General features: G+C 37.4%; 1 long non-coding RNA gene across 1 annotated transcript in view; it reads left to right on the forward strand.

Annotated features, from left to right (window-relative positions):
• Positions 1-991: 991 nt before the first annotated feature.
• The window catches only part of LOC116449433, a 35935-nt gene continuing 18237 nt past the window's right edge, over positions 992-18689 (forward strand). The window contains exon 1 of the long non-coding RNA XR_004242382.1: positions 992-1190. This is a non-coding gene — a long non-coding RNA (uncharacterized LOC116449433). The remainder of the gene's footprint in view (positions 1191-18689) is intronic.

Genomic DNA, 18689 nt, shown 5'->3' on the forward strand with positions numbered 1-18689 from the left:
TCACTACAGTGGTTGTATGGCAGACTTTGTAATCTGACCCATCCCTCATTTCCTCCTAAATCCCTATCAGATCTGGAGTTCATGTGCTTGGGAATGTTATCAGGAAACATATAGGAGACAATATCTGCAAAAGTAGTGACTCACCTGACTGTCCTGAATCTTCATATTCACTAGGTACAGGATTCCAGAATCTGCATATTTTGCAACTAAAATGGTGACCGTTTTTATATGTTATGTTCTGTTTCTATTACACATGAAAATTATTAATTTTCAGCTTTTTTTTGTTGTCTTTGGTATGATGTAAATTTTTTTAGGCTACTAGGAATGTGACAGAATGAATCACACAGATTTTGGCACAAAATTGCCTGTCTGGCTTTGCATGGCATTCCCGAGGCACTGAGTGTAGGTTCATTCACATCACACAAAGTCTTGTCTTTGAGACAAAGAGGCCACATGAGAGACCTGAGGGAAATTCCAAAAGGATCTTTAATGTCAGTGGGGTATATAAGAGTTCATGAAGATCTTTTGGGGGATGGAAAGTGATTTTAAGTAGATCACCCATGGCTTCTGACCTGACAAGAGTGTTCAAAATGTTGTATGGAGGAGTTGCAGACTGATTTAAGGAGATTGTCAGTTCAGTCGTGGGTGGGATTACACATGGAAAAGCATGCCATCCTCCAGTGTTAATGAAATTCCTTTGGTGTTTATGGAAAATATGGATATTGGTGAATGGCAGTATCTGATCATTATTTGTTATCTTGTTATATGATGCCATTTTAATATAAAAAGTACAACTTAGTAGGCCATCAGGAGAGGTAATATGTGTCTTTTCCCTCTTTATACATATTTAGATTATGTTCATTCCTTAAATACTGTGTCAGGCAGAACCACTTGAAAGTGAGATTGATCTTGCCATCTGTGACTACTGATCCTGGTCAAATACAGAAGAGAAAAGAAACTGCAAGGAATGTTGGGAAGAGCTAGAGGAAAGGCAGTTTAAACAGCGAGACTGCAAGACTGCTGAGAGGAGAAGGGAGATGTCAATTTTGATTCAGAAGGAAGAGCTTCTAAAAACTCACCTTCTGAGCTGTGCAGACTTTGCTGCAGCACAGAAGGTTACTGAGTGACTCAAACCAACTCAAACCAAGCCTGGAAGCAAGATACACTTGCAAAGACATATGAGGCAATGGGTGAGTTGGGTATAAACCCTTTTATCCACATTGTGGTTGCCCAAATCACTATGAACTTTTTTTGTTAAAATTTGCTGTCTTGATTTATAGTCTAATAAAACAGTGCTTTCAGAACTTTTCTCTTATAGGGAGCCCTCTATATAAAATGATCTGGACATGAGAACTTCTGAGAGAGCTCAGAAGTCCACCACAGGCTCTTAGGACAATTGTTGTTTATGATCTTTCTCTCTGCGTATCTGAACTTTGTCTGTGTTTTGTCTATGTAGCTTTCACATCCACTTCCTTCTTTTCATTAAAATGTCCATGAAATTGCTCCTGTTGATGTTACATATCAACTGTCAATTACATTGTCAGCATACATCCAGCTCATATCATGGACTAGACTTTTCATCTACTTTTTTCTAATGTCCATCAGCACTTGAAACTAAATAACTGATATTTATATCAGTTGCAAAAAACCCCTAGTGTACTCTTATTTGTGTATTTGAATTATCTGTTGACTTGTCTTAAAACTCAAGATAGTGTTCTGTATACAACTACATTTACTTCCTTGTAATTAAGATATTCCTTTATTAATAAATAAATAAATGTGTGAGTGTATATATATATATATAAATATATATAAAAAATGTAAACTTCGAAGATCTACAGTAATTCTACTGTGCAAACCAAGCATAATTTTCCAAGAACCTCTATCTATATGTGCTCAGGCACAAATGACAAGTGGATAGAGAATATCATATTTTATTAATATTCCTCTCCATGTATTTAGGTAGTTCTGAATAAAACATATTCATTTAAATTTACAGAGTTAAATCTATCTGAAGGTACTTAATCAAAAGTTTGCATGAAGGAAAAATAGGCATAAAGATTAAATGTTAAATGGTTTTCTTTGCCAATTTTTTTGCTATTTATTTCAAAGCAAAGCAATAAAATAAAACCACAAAAATTGCAATTACATCCAGAAATAAGTTAGAAAGATTTCAGAATTTTTGTTTTATGTAAAAGTAACTTTAATTATCCAAAGACCTTGATTTAAAGAAAGGATAATTTAAAGTTTCAAACTCCAGAGATGCATTTTAGGCCAAATGCAAAAAATGTAGCACAAAATGTAAATATATTTATGTAATGTGCTCATAAATGATTCAGTGTTTAGACACCAATCTAATTTTGTTTAAACTGTACCACTTTATTGTAGGCTACAAAATTTTGAAGTTTGAATTAAATTAATGGGCAATATAGATACAGCTTCTGGGTGAGTTTTGTTCTCTTAGTCCTGATTTCTGTTATTTTTTATTGTGGGGAACAGCTTAGCTTTTGGGGGAGGAAAAAGTAAAAAGGAATAGAGAAAGATCTTCCTGAATAAATCTCTGTTCCTGAATTTCTCTCTATATGACAATCTATAACTATGATGGTAATTCCCCACTTAAAGCAGATGTTCTGGCTTTCTCTTCGGTTTTTTTCATATACTTAGAATTTTGGGAGCAGAGGGGGCAGGGAATATTTGCCTTTAGCGAATTAAATTTGAGATGTTGACAACCTGGATCAATGGGCTGAGGACAATGGTATGAGGTTCAATAAGGCGAAGGTTCAGGTCCTGCACTTGGGTCACAACCACCCCCTGCAGCACTACAGGCTGAGGCAGGAATGACTGGAAAACGGCCCAGTGGAAAGGGACCTGCAAGTGTTGGTTGACAGCCTACTGAACATGATCCAGCAGCGTGCCCAGGTGGCCATCAAGGCCAATGGCATCCTGGCCTGTATCAGGAATAGTGTGGCCAGCAGGAGCAGGGCAGTGATCACGCCCCAGTATTCTGCACCAGTGGTGTCACACCTCGAGTATCGCGATAAGCTCTGGACCCTTCACTTCAAAAAGAACATTGAGGTACTGGAGCGAGTCCAGAGAAGGCAGAAAAGCTGGTGAAGGGTCTAGAAAGCAAGAATTAGAAGGAGCTGCTGAGGGAGCTGTGATTCTGAGAAGCTAGACTTCTCTAAGTACTGTCCAAACAGATGTGATAGTACTGAAAATAAACGGCGAATGGATTAGTTCAGTTGATGCTGTGGTTCTCTGTAGGTAAGTGTGATTTGCTGTTTATTTGCCTGTATACCAGTCTCAGGGCTGCCCAAGATTTTGAAGGGACACATGTTTTGCAAATCTCATTTATTGTACAGATATAGAGTGCCAGATTGTCTCTGAGAGAAAATAGAGGATGCGTGGCTTTCCTCGTGTAATAGAAAATTTCCACTTTTGGAAATAGAAGCTTTCTCATTTTTTAATAGAAAAATATATACTTCAATGAAAAGATACGCAAAGGTTTCCCATCCCTAGAAAAAAAATGAACTTCAATAAACGGAAACAACTTCCAGGGATCAAAATCTGAAATTAACTAGAAAGAAACTGAGTATGAAACTCCCAACCATTTATAAAATAGGTGTTGAGTTTTGTTTGTTTTGTGTTACAGGGGAGGGTTTTTGGTTCTGGTGTTGGGTTTGGGGTCTAGTCTTGCTATAAAATAAAAGCCTCTAGATTCTTAAAATGGATTAGGATGTGAGCAAAAAGTAAGTGACCAACATACGATCAAAAGAAAAATCCTAGTGAGAATGCAGCATGAGTTACTAGATGCCACTGACTTTTTATGCTTAGAGGGAGAAAAAGAAACAAAAAATAAACTGATATAATGTTTGAGACAGAACAAACAGCCAGAGGGGTAGCCAACAAAAAGATCATAACACATGGCAGATCATAACGGGCAAATCAGGAATGACACAATCCTGTGCATGTGTGAGCCACCCTTAATGGCCATCTGGGTTAAAAGTTCCTCTGCAGAGCTTTCTTTTGACCTTCAGCATGGTAGTAAAATTCCCGAAACCATACAGCCTTCAAGGAAAAGCCAGTTATAGTAGGTTCTCTGCAACTGGGCTGTCAGAATATGGGCAATAAATATTTAAGTGGGCAAGAACTTGGTAGTGGGAAGGAGCCCTGTGTGTCTACTTCTCCAGTCATGCACAACAGGAGAGTGAAGGTCAGGGTTATTAGGGAATGATTCTATCAGCTAATCATATTTGAGTTTTTCTGCTTGATGTGGTCTTATTCTCTTTATCCCTTTTCACAAATCCTGTCTGATTGAACTTACTTGTCATTGGGACGGAAGGACTAATAATTTCCAAGCAACCAAACTTAGAGATACAGATATGTTTCAATACTGAATCACAACTAATTTTGTGCATGATTTTCCAGCTATTAATTAAATCCAATAGAGGTGAGCCACAATGACTTTCATGCCTTAAAGAATGTACCAACGTAAATATCTGGTGAGGATATACTTGTTCCGAAAAAAAAGGATGGTAGATGGGGAGGAACACCTTTGAGAGGTTTTTTTTTGTGCTAAGGAATACTGCTGAAACATTAGCAAAAGGGTGTAATAGACCTCCAGAACCACTGGAGTATTGAGGTTGTAGTCTCAAGTAAAAGTTGTGCAAAATACAGTGAATTCTAGATAAATTTTAGATGAAAGAGGATACAGTTATCAAAGTACAGCAAGTACACACAACAAGTGCCATTAGCTCCCTGTTATAGTTAGAAAACACCTGAAAAGTCCCTTAGTCTTACATGTTGAAACTTGATTTATTTATATTTTGTCTTTTCAATTGGTTTTTCAATTTGGTATCATTGAGTTCTCAGGCAGATGACTTCTGTTGAAGTGTCTTGACTCTATTTCAGTTTTACTTAGCTAATTAACAATATTTTTTTTAAGCTAATCACTATCATTCTCTTCTAAAACATATGGCATTGTGTGCTATAAAAAATGTAATTTAGAGCTTGGGGATCCATTGGATATTCTTGTTGCTGGTTTTTTCAACTTAAAGAAATACCTCTTCTCTTAACCCTGTTAATTTTCAGTGTTCAACTCTTAAAGAGTCCATACTTTCTTTTTGGAATAAGACTTTTTTCTCTCAATAAAAGGACATCACTTTGGAATTTGTAAGAAAATGTTTTATTGCATGGTAGAATAATATTCCTGCCTTCCTTTTCACTGTAAAGGTGTCTCATAGCTCAGAAGTGGTTCTCCAATGTTTCTGAAAGCTATAGGGTCAGCTGTGGCTTGAACTCTGGAAGTTACAGAAAAGCTTCTTATGCTTTCAAAAGCATTTATGTTTTTGCTTGGCATTTTTTTCCCTTTTTTATGTGTAAAATTTAGTTTCTTTAATTCAGTATATAAAGTTGGTTTAATTCATTTTAAGAGCCTGCCTGTTTCTTGAAATTGTCTCAAGAAAAGGCTATGCTGCTCAATAGTATTATTTTTGCTTAATTTGCATGCTGGAGAGGGCCTTTAAAACACATTTAATGGTCAAGTGGCTACCATAATGTGAAAGTTTCATTCTATTCAATATTCTTAATATCTTGATGTGTGACTGCAAAACACGGGTTGAAGAAAATGTTCTGCTACAGCACTCACTGTAGTCATGTTTTCTGTGTAATTAAGTCCCTGTAATGGAACAGGAATTTACAGATGTGAGGTTTTAGTTAAGGTATGAGAAGTATAATGCAGAAAATGTTTTATTATTAAAAAACTAGCTGTCCAAAGGTTTGTTAATTCAAACTGTTAACATTTTATATTTGTATTGCAATACTGTAAATGTTTCTGAATGAAAATCTCAGCAAGGATTATTATCTCATCTGCAGGTTCTGTCCATCTAGATAGAGATTAAACCTCTTGTAAATTAGGTTGTCTGCACCCTGCTTTCCCTCCCTTCTCCTGTCCCAGCTTGAGCTCCCTATGAACTCAGAACAGTATGGAGTATTTCACTGGTGATTCCACAAGAGCTTCATGCACCGCTGTACTTTTTCCTTATTCCTACTCTGAATATTGTGTTTGTTTTCTTTCCTTTTTCTCTCCTCTGAGCTGACCAAAGAAAATGTTCTTTGCAATTTCAGTCATTCAGAACCAAATGACAATAGCTTTGTAGTTCTCTTTTGTAGATCTACTTTTCTGAATTCGGGCTTGAAGTCTTTGAAGACCACCTCTGACAGTATGAAAGTTTTCATACAGGAATGGCTTTTTTAAGTTACTGTTGCTCTTTGTGCTCCCAGCATTTTAATTAGAGTCTGATTATTACCTCTTTTCCTGTTGTTCCCCAAAATGAAATCTATGGGATCCAAAAATAATTGGAAGCATGATAAATCTAAAAAGGGACTAAAACTGAGGCTGAGATATTTTGCTTGTTTTTCTCTGTAGACTTTTAAATCTGATAGGTAGCACCTTCAGACACCAGCATCTGACTTGACTGAATATTCCTGACATTTAAAGACATCATAAATATCCATTTAACATTATAGGCCTTAAAGATTTGAACAATTCCTAAATAAAATTCTCCATGTGTCAAAACTGAGTGTGATGGTTTCACTTGTTCACTCAGGCTTATTCTAAATACAATTTCCATTTCAACTTCAGACTTAAGAGACACGTATTACTTATTATGAGAAAATATTGAAGACAATTTCTTGGAGGAGTAAAGAAGTCTACCATTGAAGCGAGTGTGAAATGAGTTGAACATTGTGACCTTGCATAAGGTCTGATACTCCAGAAATAGTTGTGATAGCTGGGAAGCTTGTACTCTGGCAGCCTTTAGCAGTTGTGTTAGACTGTTTTCTTTAATTTCTTGCAGCATGCAGTTAGCATTTTCTTTCTTCAATGAGTAGTATGTAAACATTTGTTTGGCACAGTTAATGAACCTTGTCATATAATTGTCTAAAGTCCCATTGTACTTCTGCCATTTAAAAAAATTTCCTCCCATGATCAAAACAGAAGTCTCTGAAAGAGCTATAAAAAGAAGATAAATTGCAGATTATCAATGTCAGTGTAGGAAAGCTTTGTTTTATTAACATACATAGCAAAAGAAATAAACACTTTGCAGTCTTTAACACAATTGCTTTTAAATGTTGGTAGTTAGAATTAATTATGTTGGTTTTAAAGTTTTTCTTTATTTTTTTTTTGCCAGAGATGTAGTATGGAGTTTAGAAACTGAGCATTGATGTGCTGACCTTAATTTTCCCCAGGACAAAATAAAACATTATTCCAACTCAGACTCCTTCCATCTTCATGCCAGAATGACATAGACATTAATGTTTTGGTTTTGCTTTTGTTTCTTTTTTTGTTCTTTGCCTAATTTAGTGTGTAAATTATCATTATTTAAGTCTGTGCTGCTTTCAGCTACAATGTGTTAGTGTTAAGTTTATAATCACTGTTGAATTTTAGTGCTTTGGATAAGAGAATAAGAAATAGGAGAAGAGACAGAGGAAAATAAATTGTCCATATTACTCATGGTAATTAGGGGTCTTATTAAACTGCATTCCAGTGACCCCTTAGTACTTTCTGAAGACAGAAGAGTAAAGCATATGGAAGAGATTTCTTCAAACCCCTCTAAATTGTGCCAGACCTTGATGTGCTTCTTATGTTCGTGCTTCCATCGAGGACCACAGTATTCAGCCTATAAACTCCCATTGAAAACAGAGGGAGAGGTATTACGAGCTAGAAATTCTGGTTTCTTGCTTTCCACACCTTTAAAAATGGTACACCGGAAGACAATGAGAGCAAACCCCCTTCAGCCTTTTCCAGCGTACAGCTTTATCCTTTATTATGTCTATTCTGTGAATATTGCATTGAAGGGTTCAGGCATGAAAGGTGCAAGATGCCACCTACTTCATAGTATTTCTTCTGAAGATATCAAATCAAGTCTTTGTTGTTATCCACAAAGTGTGAGTAAAGAAGTGAGGGCTTCGGTGGATCAGTGCCACGTTTGTCCCTACAGGGTCCCTCGTGGACCGCTCAGGCAGCACTCTGCCAGCACCTACGCGTGCACACGATCTCACCTTCACAGGTGGTGGCGAACAGCCGCTCACACACACGGTCTAAGCACGAACCGGAGACAGAGAGGCGAGAGGGGCTCTCTGCACGCAATTCCGAGGTGTTTAATGGCAACACCCCGAAGGCAACAGAGGCAAGAAAGAACAACAACCGAAAGCCCGTTCCCGTTTTACCCTGGAAAACTTCCAAAGGCGGGCAGAGCATCCAAAACCAATAGTCTGAGGGCTAGGGGGCAGAGGCAAGGTTGAATGACATAACAGGGGCCAATGGGAAAAGGGATGGGAAGGGGAGAAGGCCAGTGACCAGCAGAATCTAGACAAAGGGAGAACTTTCTAGCACAGTGTTGTAAGGAGAGACCACTTTTAAGGCAACTTGAGGGGTGTAAAGTGGACTTAGCCACCGCAACATGTGAGGGCTAACCCAACAAAATGTGATATTGTTACGAGGATGTGTTAGAGATATTCATGGATGTCAGTCTCTCGGGTTTTCTCAGTAGCTTAGTCTTGAAAATAATGATACTTGTGTTGTCCACTCTATATTTCTCCTCTAAGCTCTACAGTGGTACATATATAATTCATAAGTTAAGGAATATGAACTCTCTGCCCTGGTTATTTATAGAATTGACTCTCAATTTTTGATAAGTATTTTAAATTAATAATGTAAAAATCTATTGATTTTATTTATGTTTCATTTAATATACAGGAATATTTGTTGGGGCATTTATGGAATAGTAAAAATAACTCAGAGATATGATATCTTACATTCAAAATTTGAACTGAAGAGTAGTTTGGATTGTTGTGATTTTAAATTATTATTGCATTTTTTGAACTTCAAAGCAGGGCTCCATACACACACTTGGAAGTGCTTTAAAGTCCTGCATCAAATTAACTCGCTCCTTTTTTTCTGCTAGTGAGTTAGCATACCCCAAACAAATTAGACCTTACATTATGAGATACAACAGAACACAGCAGATGCTTTTGTCAGTTTTTTCCAAATTTACAAGCCCTGTGGCTGTTTTCTTTAAATACTGATTATAGGAACCAATTTTTTCTGAAGAAAACCAGAACCTGGTTTATTCTAAGTCAAAGAACAGCTAGGCATTGTTCCATATTCCGAAAAAATGCCTTATCAGATGATTATAAACAGGAATGTTGTTCTGCCCTCATTGGTCATGTGGTCTGTAAGAGCATCTATTAGCCAAAATGATCTGTCAGCTTTTTTGGCTTGTGTGATACATACTCACGCACTGACCCATTTTCCATTGAACTTCAGGGCTGATATTTTCTAAGAGTGAAGCATTCTGTGCATTGTGCATGCAGCAAATTCTAAACTGTGTTGCTGTTTTAACTAAGCTTTTGAAAATATGCAAGCTTTATGATAAGTCCTTATTTTGCAAGATATTACTGAACAAATAAATCAGCTCTAAAGTGAGTGTGTTTAAGAAAATAATTAATATGGTGCATTTCTGTTATCTCTGAATGATTTTTATTGCCTTATGATCTCCCTTACTCCTTTACAATCCACAGAAGATTCAAATTAAATTGCTAGTACTTCTTATGGACTAATCTCAAACTAAGGGTAAAACTCATGTATTAGAACTCTGTAGAGAAAAAAAGGCAGGTCAAGCAATCATTTATAGTAATTTATTTGCTTCACTACATATTTACTATGCACTGTGACATTAATTTGCAGACAGTAATAATGACTACTTGTTGCCCATAATGGTGTTCTGTCCAAATTCTACTACAATAAACTAAAGCTAGTTAAACTTTTTTATTTTCTGAACTCTTCAGAAGTCGTCTTTTTTTTTTTTTTTTTTTTACTTTTCCTCCTTTCTTCAATGTAAATTCAACCAATAAAGTACAGAAGAAGGTACAAAAAATGTTTTAGCTTCAAATACCATGGTCATGCAGTACACATGGGCTCCTTTCCCTTTTCTTTCCTGACACTGGACTTCATATTGCTTTTCCTGTGCATGAGCTAGATGCTTGCATTGTTAACTGTGAGTCTGAGGAGATTTTAATACAAGCAAAACTAAAGGTAAATTAATTTTAACATTTGAAGTATCTAAATATCTGTTTTGAGTCAGGCTTTTATGTGGGGTTTGTGTGCATGGAGGGAAGAGTTGTTCGTTTTTATTTTGTGCCTTCTCAAGCAAATTTCATAATACGCTTAGATGTGCCAGAAAATGCACTTCAAGCATTACTAGCCTGATTCTTAGAATGGTATGGCCAAAGACTTTCTGGTAATCAATAAGGTTCCTGTAGAAGGATTCACTTAAAGTATCTTGCTGATTTCTTTAGATTCTTAATGTAAAAATCTATTTCTAATTTCCTTTGCTGTTGCTAAATTAGACGCTTTGAAAGGCTTTGTAATCTTGCAGTGACTAAATATATTATGCATCAATATATGTGGAATGCCTACCAAGGGAAAGACTTTCAGTATCTTATTTTTAAGCAGTGTAAATGAGAGAATTTTAATGCTTCTAATATTTATGAGAGAAACAAATGAAATATTTCTATTGCACTGATTCTACATATTTGGGTCTATATGGGCTCTGTTGATGTTACAGGTTAGACAACATCATCCCATCATAAGTGTTGGAAATAGCAAGACTGATTTCACCCTTTCTTAATAACATTGCAGTAATAACACTGGATGTTTTGTTTCATTTATGTTACATTGTCTAAAGACAATTTCACTCCAGCAGGAGATTCTTGAGTCAGTTCTAGGGCAGAGAGAGGTTAAAGCAGCATCTCTGAGATGTAGGTATTTATTATGTGTCCTAGTACACACTGTACTATGTACTGTGTACTTTTTTAGAAATTAGGTCTATCATTGTGCTGGTTTTGGCTGGGATAGAGTTAATTTTCTTCACAGTGGCTTGTAAGGGGCTGTGTTTTGTTTATGGTTGTGCTGAACACAGTGATAATATAGAGACGTTTTTGTTATTGCTGAGCAGAGCTTACACAGAGACAAAGCATCTTCTGCTTTTTGTACTGCTGTACTGGTGAGGAAGTCAGGTGTTGCTATGACCCAGCCCACTGCGGGGCTGCGGCAGCGAGATGCCAATCAATCCCAGCCCCTCCCCTGGATTGAGTTTCCCCAAGACACAGACTCGGAGGGTGGGTCGAGGGGCGGCTCAGAAACTTAAGTTGCATCCCCCCAGGGCTGTGCCCGAGTACAAGCTGCTTCCTCTTGTTCGGGAAATTTCTCGGTTACTCCTTTTGTCATTGGTTCTTTGTTGTATCTTCTGCCTCCCGGTTTCCCCCACTGGTTCTTGTTGAATTATATCCTCCCCCTGGCTTGTAACTCACTGGTTGTTTTCCCCTTTCCCCGCAGTTTTCAAGCCCCCTATAAAACGGAGGAAAAAGCCTCTCGGCAGGGTCCCAGCTTAAGATCATTGCCATGTTCTGGTTGCGAGACTTCTGACAATAAACCTGCTAGGAGCCAGCCCAGAACGTCCTCTCTCTTCCTTTGTCTCTGAGCTAAAGTGAGCTGATCCCATCGGCTCCTGCCGTGTTCCCTCTGCTGAGAAGCCAGCTAGCTAGCCCAGCCAGCAGCTCTTTTCCTGATGCCGAAGTCGCTTCTGCAACGCGCAGAAGTAACGCAGCCAGACTGTCTCTGATCGAGGGCACGCCAGAGCTCGTGCAACGAGCCCAAAACTGCGTTAGTTAGGGATGCATAGGAATTTGGGATGACACAGAGCCAGGGCAGGTGACCCCAAGTTACCAAAGGGATATTCCAGACCATATGACATCATCCTCATCTTATAAAGCGGAGGAAAGAAGGAGGAAGCAGGGGATGCTTGGAGTGATGGCGTTTGTCTTCCCAAGTCACCATTACATGCAGTGGGACCCTGCTCTCCTGGAGATGGCTGAACACCTGCCTGCCCATGGAAAGCAGTGACTTAATTCCTTGTTTTGCTTTGCTTGTGTGCATAGCTTTTGGCTTTTTCTTTGCCTATGACACTCTCTTTATCTCAATACATGAGTTTTCCAGCTTTTACCCTTTTGATTTTCTCCCCAGTCCCACTGGTGGGGGAGTGAGCAAGTGTCTGCATGGCGTTTGGCTGCTGGCTGGGGTTAAACCAGGACAATTAACAATGCTAAACAGCAGGCCTCTTTTTTGTTTATTTTCTCCCTACAGCCTATGTTCAATATTCCAAATGTTGAACTACCAAGACAGACAATTATGTGTTAATTACTTTTGTCAGTTCTGTCAATTGCTATGCTGCTTGGACTTTGTTTGCTACCTTTTATGTGCTCTGTCTTTTTAGGACGTCTACAAATCTTGATTTATTTTGATTGCATGGTCCCCTCCAACCAATATATTTTTTATAAGGAATCAGGCTCCCACCTTCATCTTTCTTATTTTATCTATCCTACTTTATTCTTTTATTTGTTTGTTGGTTTGTTTAATCAGATTTGTTCTTTTTTTATTGCTGCTAAGGTGGTCACTTCAATATAGAAACACATGATATTGAGCTAAAGGCTATACAGTATGTAATGTCATTCTTATTGCTATGTTTCAGCTTGTCTGGTCTTTTCCTGACCTTTCTCCAAGGTAAAAACAAATCTAAATGCAAAACCCTTGATCAAGACTTCCATAAAAATATTTTCCCCTTCCCACTATAGCTTTCAGGCAATTCATACTGTTCAGAATGAATTTTATCTAGCAATTAATTTAATTTTCTTCATAGTTACTGATCTGCCTCTGAGACAATACCAAAAGTCTCAAGTAGGTTTAGAAAAAATGAAGAGCTTTAATTGTCAATAATCATGCAGGAGGGCAAAGTGCTGAAATAGTTATTTCCAATTTTCACCTTTTTCAGACAGATGTGGAAATGTTTCTAATATGCCTTTCATCTGGGGAAAGTACTGACAGAATATCTTTCTCTAGTGGCTGCAATATTTATTGACAGCTTAATTAATTATATGGCAGGGTAGTTTACCAGAGTCCATTACAAACAGAAGAAATCAAAATTCCAGCCTGGGATTTCCCTGTGGTTTTCTCAAAAAAACCCGCTGTCAGATAAAATATGCACTATTGCCAGATAGACAGGAAGCACACAAATTTAATTGGAAGGAAAAAGAAAAATCTGAGTTGTACTTTTCAGGACCCTTCAGGCTCAATGCATGTTCATAATAATATGTCCTACCTTGCCTTTTGATTTAGAGTGCAAGCTGGTAGGGTTTGCCTGATACACCTTCCTTTCACTGGAGATAGAAAATGCTAAATGGGTCTCAGAAATAATGACTTTCATAGAAAAAGAATCATTCCTAGGATAGCAATGCTAAGAGTGCTTGAGGACAGAGAAAAGTTTAAGCTGAACTTTTTCACATTATTGGTAACACAAAGCTCTAACAAGATAGTGAGCTTTTCACTCCATTAATGTTCAGATTTTATTTTTTAAAAAAGATAGTAAAAAAAAAAAGAAAGGGAAAAAAGTAGCTCCATATACCATTTTGCTTGAAGGAAACAATTTAGAAGTAGTTCCTGGTCATGTGCAGTATCCAGTTACTGAAGCTGTAGCCAGGCTCAAAAGAGCAAGGATAAGTGGAAAACTCAGAACAAATTTCCCAAGCACAATTGTGCTTGGCCAACATGATTGCCTTCTGCTGAAGAGATTACTGGCGCTATACAAGGGGAGAGCTCTGGATGCTGACTTTGATTTCTTCAAGGATTTTGACATATTCTTCCATAGCATACTTATGGGCAAATTGAGGAGATGTGGGTGAAATACATAAATAAGAAGCTTGATGGAAAACTTTCAGAAGCCTGGGGCTGAAAAAGTTGGGATCAAAGCTACTAAGTCCATGTGGAAATTGGTTACAAGAGGCATTTTTCACTTTGCTACTGAACCAAACTGGGTAGAGCATTCAGTACTTTGGAGCGCAGAGCTGCTGTTCAGAGGGATCTCAAATGAGAAAGTGGGCAGACAATAATCTCAAGTTCAACAAAAGGAGATGAAAAATCCTACACCTGAAAAGTGTGTAGGAAAATCCAACACCTACCCATACCACCATATAGACTGGGGCATAGAGCAGCTCTGCAGAAAAGATCTTGGGCACTCAGGTGGTCCACAAGCTAAACATGAGTCAGCAGGGTGTCCTTGTGGTGACATATTTTCCAGGTGCATTCTGGGCTGTATTGGCAAGAATTTAACGAGCAGGCTAGAATTAATTATTCTCCTCTAGCCAATGCTTAGGAGACTGTATCTGGAGCCCTATGCCTTGTCTGGGGCTCTGCAGATGAAAAAAGACAATGTTGGACTTTGCTGGAGCGGACCCATCAGAAAGGTCTGAGGATGTCAAGGCGGAACAGCACAAGAAGTACAAGAAGAGGCTGAGAGAGCTGGTTTTGTTCAATCCTAAAAAGAGAAGGCTAAGGGGAGATCTAGTTGCTGTCTTCAAATATATCCTGATAGAAGATATAGACTGATCCTAGAAGGGCTCAGTAACAGGATGAGAAGCAAGACACACAATCTATAACATGTAAAATTCCAATTATATATTAGGAAAATTATTTAATATGACACAGTACAGTACAGATGATTAGTTGCCTGATCTAAATTTTCCCTGCTGTGATAAGAAAGTAGAACCTAATAACCTCCAGAGGTCACTGCAACCTAAATTATTCAGTAATTGCATGCTAAAACATATTTTCCCTTCTGTGTGACTACTTAAATAATATTCAAAATCAGGAAGATAGTCTTGTGTTAGAAGATAACATCTGGGTATTTTATTAATACAGATTTGTTTATTTAGGCAGAAGATGCAGAGAGAATATACCATTTCTTTGAACCCCTCAAGGACAAATACCAGAAGGCAGTTTATCAGCTCCATAGTTCAGATTTTCTTTTCTATCTATCTCTGATAAAAAAATCTCCATCTTTCTTGCAGTCACCATGCTATAGTTCCTCTTCCCCCAGTTTCTGTAGGGGTTTTTGTTTTCAGCACATTCCAACTGATGTGCCACTCTTGCTTTCCCAGCCCCTTCCCATGAAACCAAAAGTTAGTTTGAGCTGGCCCTTGCTCCAGGTTTCATGTGCTATGAACAGTGGTTTGTCTTATATCACATAATCCCTAAAAGTCGTTTTGGTTTGTTCAAGGATTTTCTTATCTGTTTGGAACGTTGGGGGTTTTTGTTTGTTTATTTGTTGAGGAGTTGGGTTTGGGGATTTTTTTAATTTTTTTTTTTTAGGCAAAAAGCAAGTCAAATGACATTTGCAACACAACTGCCTGTCTAGAAAAAATAACCTATTTCGAGACTGGGTGGAAGAGAAATTATCATAATTTAGATGAAACTTGAAGTCTTGACATTTCATAACTGCATGATTTCCTTATGGAAAAATTGACATTCTCGCTGAAGATGTTAAAATAATAATAACCCCTCAGACAGGGAGTTGACTTACCATTGTGTCAAACTTATATCACGACATGGAAATTTCACTGTGGATGTGTTTGCTTATTGTGATAAGCATATTTTAAACCATAAATTCATATTTATTCCAGACAAAACATCAACAAGTCCTGTCAAAATCTGTAATGCTCAGAAATGAAAGATATGATTGTGTAAAGTCATCAACAACCTCCACAACAATACAACAGAAGTATAGCTCTGTACTTCAGTAAGAAGTTTGTTGTGTTTGTTGGTTTGGGTTTTTTTCTGGCATCATTTGAGTTGTTTTAAAATGCCACAGGCTTTCAGAATTTAGTGGCACAAAAAGCCCACCAAGGAAATATTAAGATGTTTCTTTCTTATTTTAATATATAAACAATCTCTTTGTAGACAGATTGTTTGTAAAGCCACCATAAAATAAGGAGCAACTAGATTAATCTTAGAAATCTTAAATTTTCATGCTTTTTACTGCTATACTTATGTATACTCTAAAAATAAAAAAACAAACAGGTGAACTGAAACAATTTTAGCTATGGTGTTCTTCGCTTCCTGGCATATAGCTCCAAATATGATAATTATTTAGAGCGTAATATACTTTAATAGACATAATTTATTGAGATTGTTAAAGATTGCTAGTGCATAACTATACATTTCCCTTTTTAATGTGGTTCATTGCTCTCTGTTTGTACTTGAATGTCTGATTCATATTCTGCAATAAAATTGTATTATGTAGGAATGTCCTAGTTGGACTGTAAAGGCTGGAATACTTACTGCTTCTCAAACACTTTTATGGAATGTACACACACCTCTTGTTAGCCCCTCTTGTACTCCAGTACCATGTGGCTCCTCCAGTTAGAACTATTAGCACTAAAGCCTACCTTGGCTTTTTGTCTCTTTTACTTGAATGACAATTCTTTTTCTCCCTCAAAATTGAGTGGATTCTGACATAAAAATGAAGTGTGAGAGAAAAGTTCTCAGGTGAATTTTTCCTTTCCAGGAACAATAACTTCATCAAAATTTAAACACTCAGTGGCATACACCTCAGAGTTGTAGGTAAATTGCAAGGTTATTGCTGAAGAGAAATTGGTGTTGGAGAAAGATTTTCTGGTTCTACCATTCCATGTTGTTACATGTTTTGAAGAAATATATCATTGCTGATCGCTGGGGGTTTTTATATTACATCTGAATATTACTCATAGACTGTGAATATGTTTAGAGATATGTGTTTCCATGGGCAAGATATAATAGACTTTATATGCTCAGGTTTTTTTGTTTTGCAATAGAAAGAGTAGTCATTCAGTTATGACAAGATTTGCATTTGGTCAAGAACATGATTTAGTATTTTTAAGCATTCCAGGAGCATGTTACAGATAGATCCTTAGCATATATATGGGAAATATATGTTTCTCTTCTAATATGAACTTTTGAAAAATAATAGTTCATCTTCAACCTTGATATTGCGAGTGTAAGGTTTGACTTTGGTGGAGTCAGAATTTCATTCCCAGAGATAAAATATTGAAGAACTTTCTCAATGTCGTCCAAAATGCTTTTTCAGAACAGTATTTAGGCAGAAATATTTTAGTTATGCAAATGATACCTCATTTCAAAACATTGAAGAAAAAGTCCTGGGTCATCTCCTTGCACCTTCACAGGGGAAAAAACTGCTTTCAGGCATGATATCTGTGTTCTGCTTGTTATAGTCTAACAGAGCAGAAGTTTTGCACAGGAAAATAAGGCACAGGTGGTTATAGGATTATTTTCACATGTTTCTTGAAGCATAAAATATCCCCTGGTTTCATATTATAGATTTCCTTTGATATTACTTGTGGATATTTATGAAGAGCAGAAATAGAAATATATTCAAAAACACTGAAATAAATACAGAATGGTATTTCTTGGTACAACTATCTTAATTGTTGAACTAAAAAACATAAGCAGCAACATTTTGAAAAGCATTAAGCTCTTACAAAGTACTAAACTCCAACACAGACTATTCCGTCTGCAATAGATTTTGTTTTCACCTCAAGTCCTGTGTGCAGTTTTGGTCGTCACACTGTAAAAGAGACATTAAGCTATTAGACAGCATCCAAAGGAGAGCCACAGGGATGGTGAAGGGCTTTGAGAGGAAGCTGTATGAGGAGTGGCTGAGCTCACTTGGTCTGTTCAGCCTGGAGGAGACTCAGGGGAGACCTCACTGCAGTCTTCAACATCCCCACAAGGGGAAGAGGGGCAGCCACTGATCTCTTCTCTCTGGTGACCAGTGACAGCACCCGAGTGCACGGCCTGAAGCTGTGTCAGGTGAGGTTTAGCATGGATATGAGAAAAAGGTCTATATTCTAGTGAATGTTTGGACAGTGGAACAGGCTCCCCAGAGCAGTGGTCAGAGCACCAAGCCTGACAGAGTTCAAGAAGTGTTTGGACAATTCTCTCAGGCACATGCTGTGATTCTTAGGGTATCCTGTGCAGGGCCTGGAGTTGGATTTTGATGATCCTTGTGGTTCCCTTCCAAATCAGGATATTCTGTGAAAATCATATGTTTTCCCTGAAAGTGATACTGTAGTGACACTTAGAGTGTCTTACATCTGCTGGGTTCACCTACATTAACATTTTAGCTGGGAGAGCTGTGCTTAGGCTGTTTTAAAAGCTGTGCTTTTTGAACTGCTTTTTTTCTGGAGGTGGAGCAGTTTGGAAGACCATGAGCTATATTTCTTTCAGATGAATCTATTCTGGAAGATGCTTTCTAGGAACACATTGAATGCCATCCAACAGCTACTAGGAAATCAAGCCACAGCCACTGATAACTTAAATCTAATGTATGCATTTGGATAAGGATTCATATAGATGTATATGCTTCCTTTACCAGTATGGCTGCTTTACAAGTGTTATTCTAACTTCTGAGTCTTCTGTGTTATGTGGAGGGACAACAAAGGAGATCCGATGAGTGTAAAGTGTTGAAAACGACTCTGTATGATGCCTACTAAGCACATGCATTTCTTCCTACAGAACCATGGCTTTTTCCTCCTTACCTCTTCTTATTGCCATAATCCGAGACACTTTTTATGATAATAGTAGGGTACAGAAAACTAAAAAAAAAAAAAAAAAAAAAAAAAGGGAAAAAATCTAAAAATTATGACTTAAAATTGACAGTAGGATTTTTATGTAATATCATTTGCTACCACAAAAAAAAATCAGAAATAGCTTTATTCTTTTGTTTATGTATCAGATTCCC

The sequence above is a fragment of the Corvus moneduloides genome, chromosome 1 (assembly GCF_009650955.1).
Source record: "Corvus moneduloides isolate bCorMon1 chromosome 1, bCorMon1.pri, whole genome shotgun sequence".
Taxonomy (NCBI): domain Eukaryota; kingdom Metazoa; phylum Chordata; class Aves; order Passeriformes; family Corvidae; genus Corvus; species Corvus moneduloides.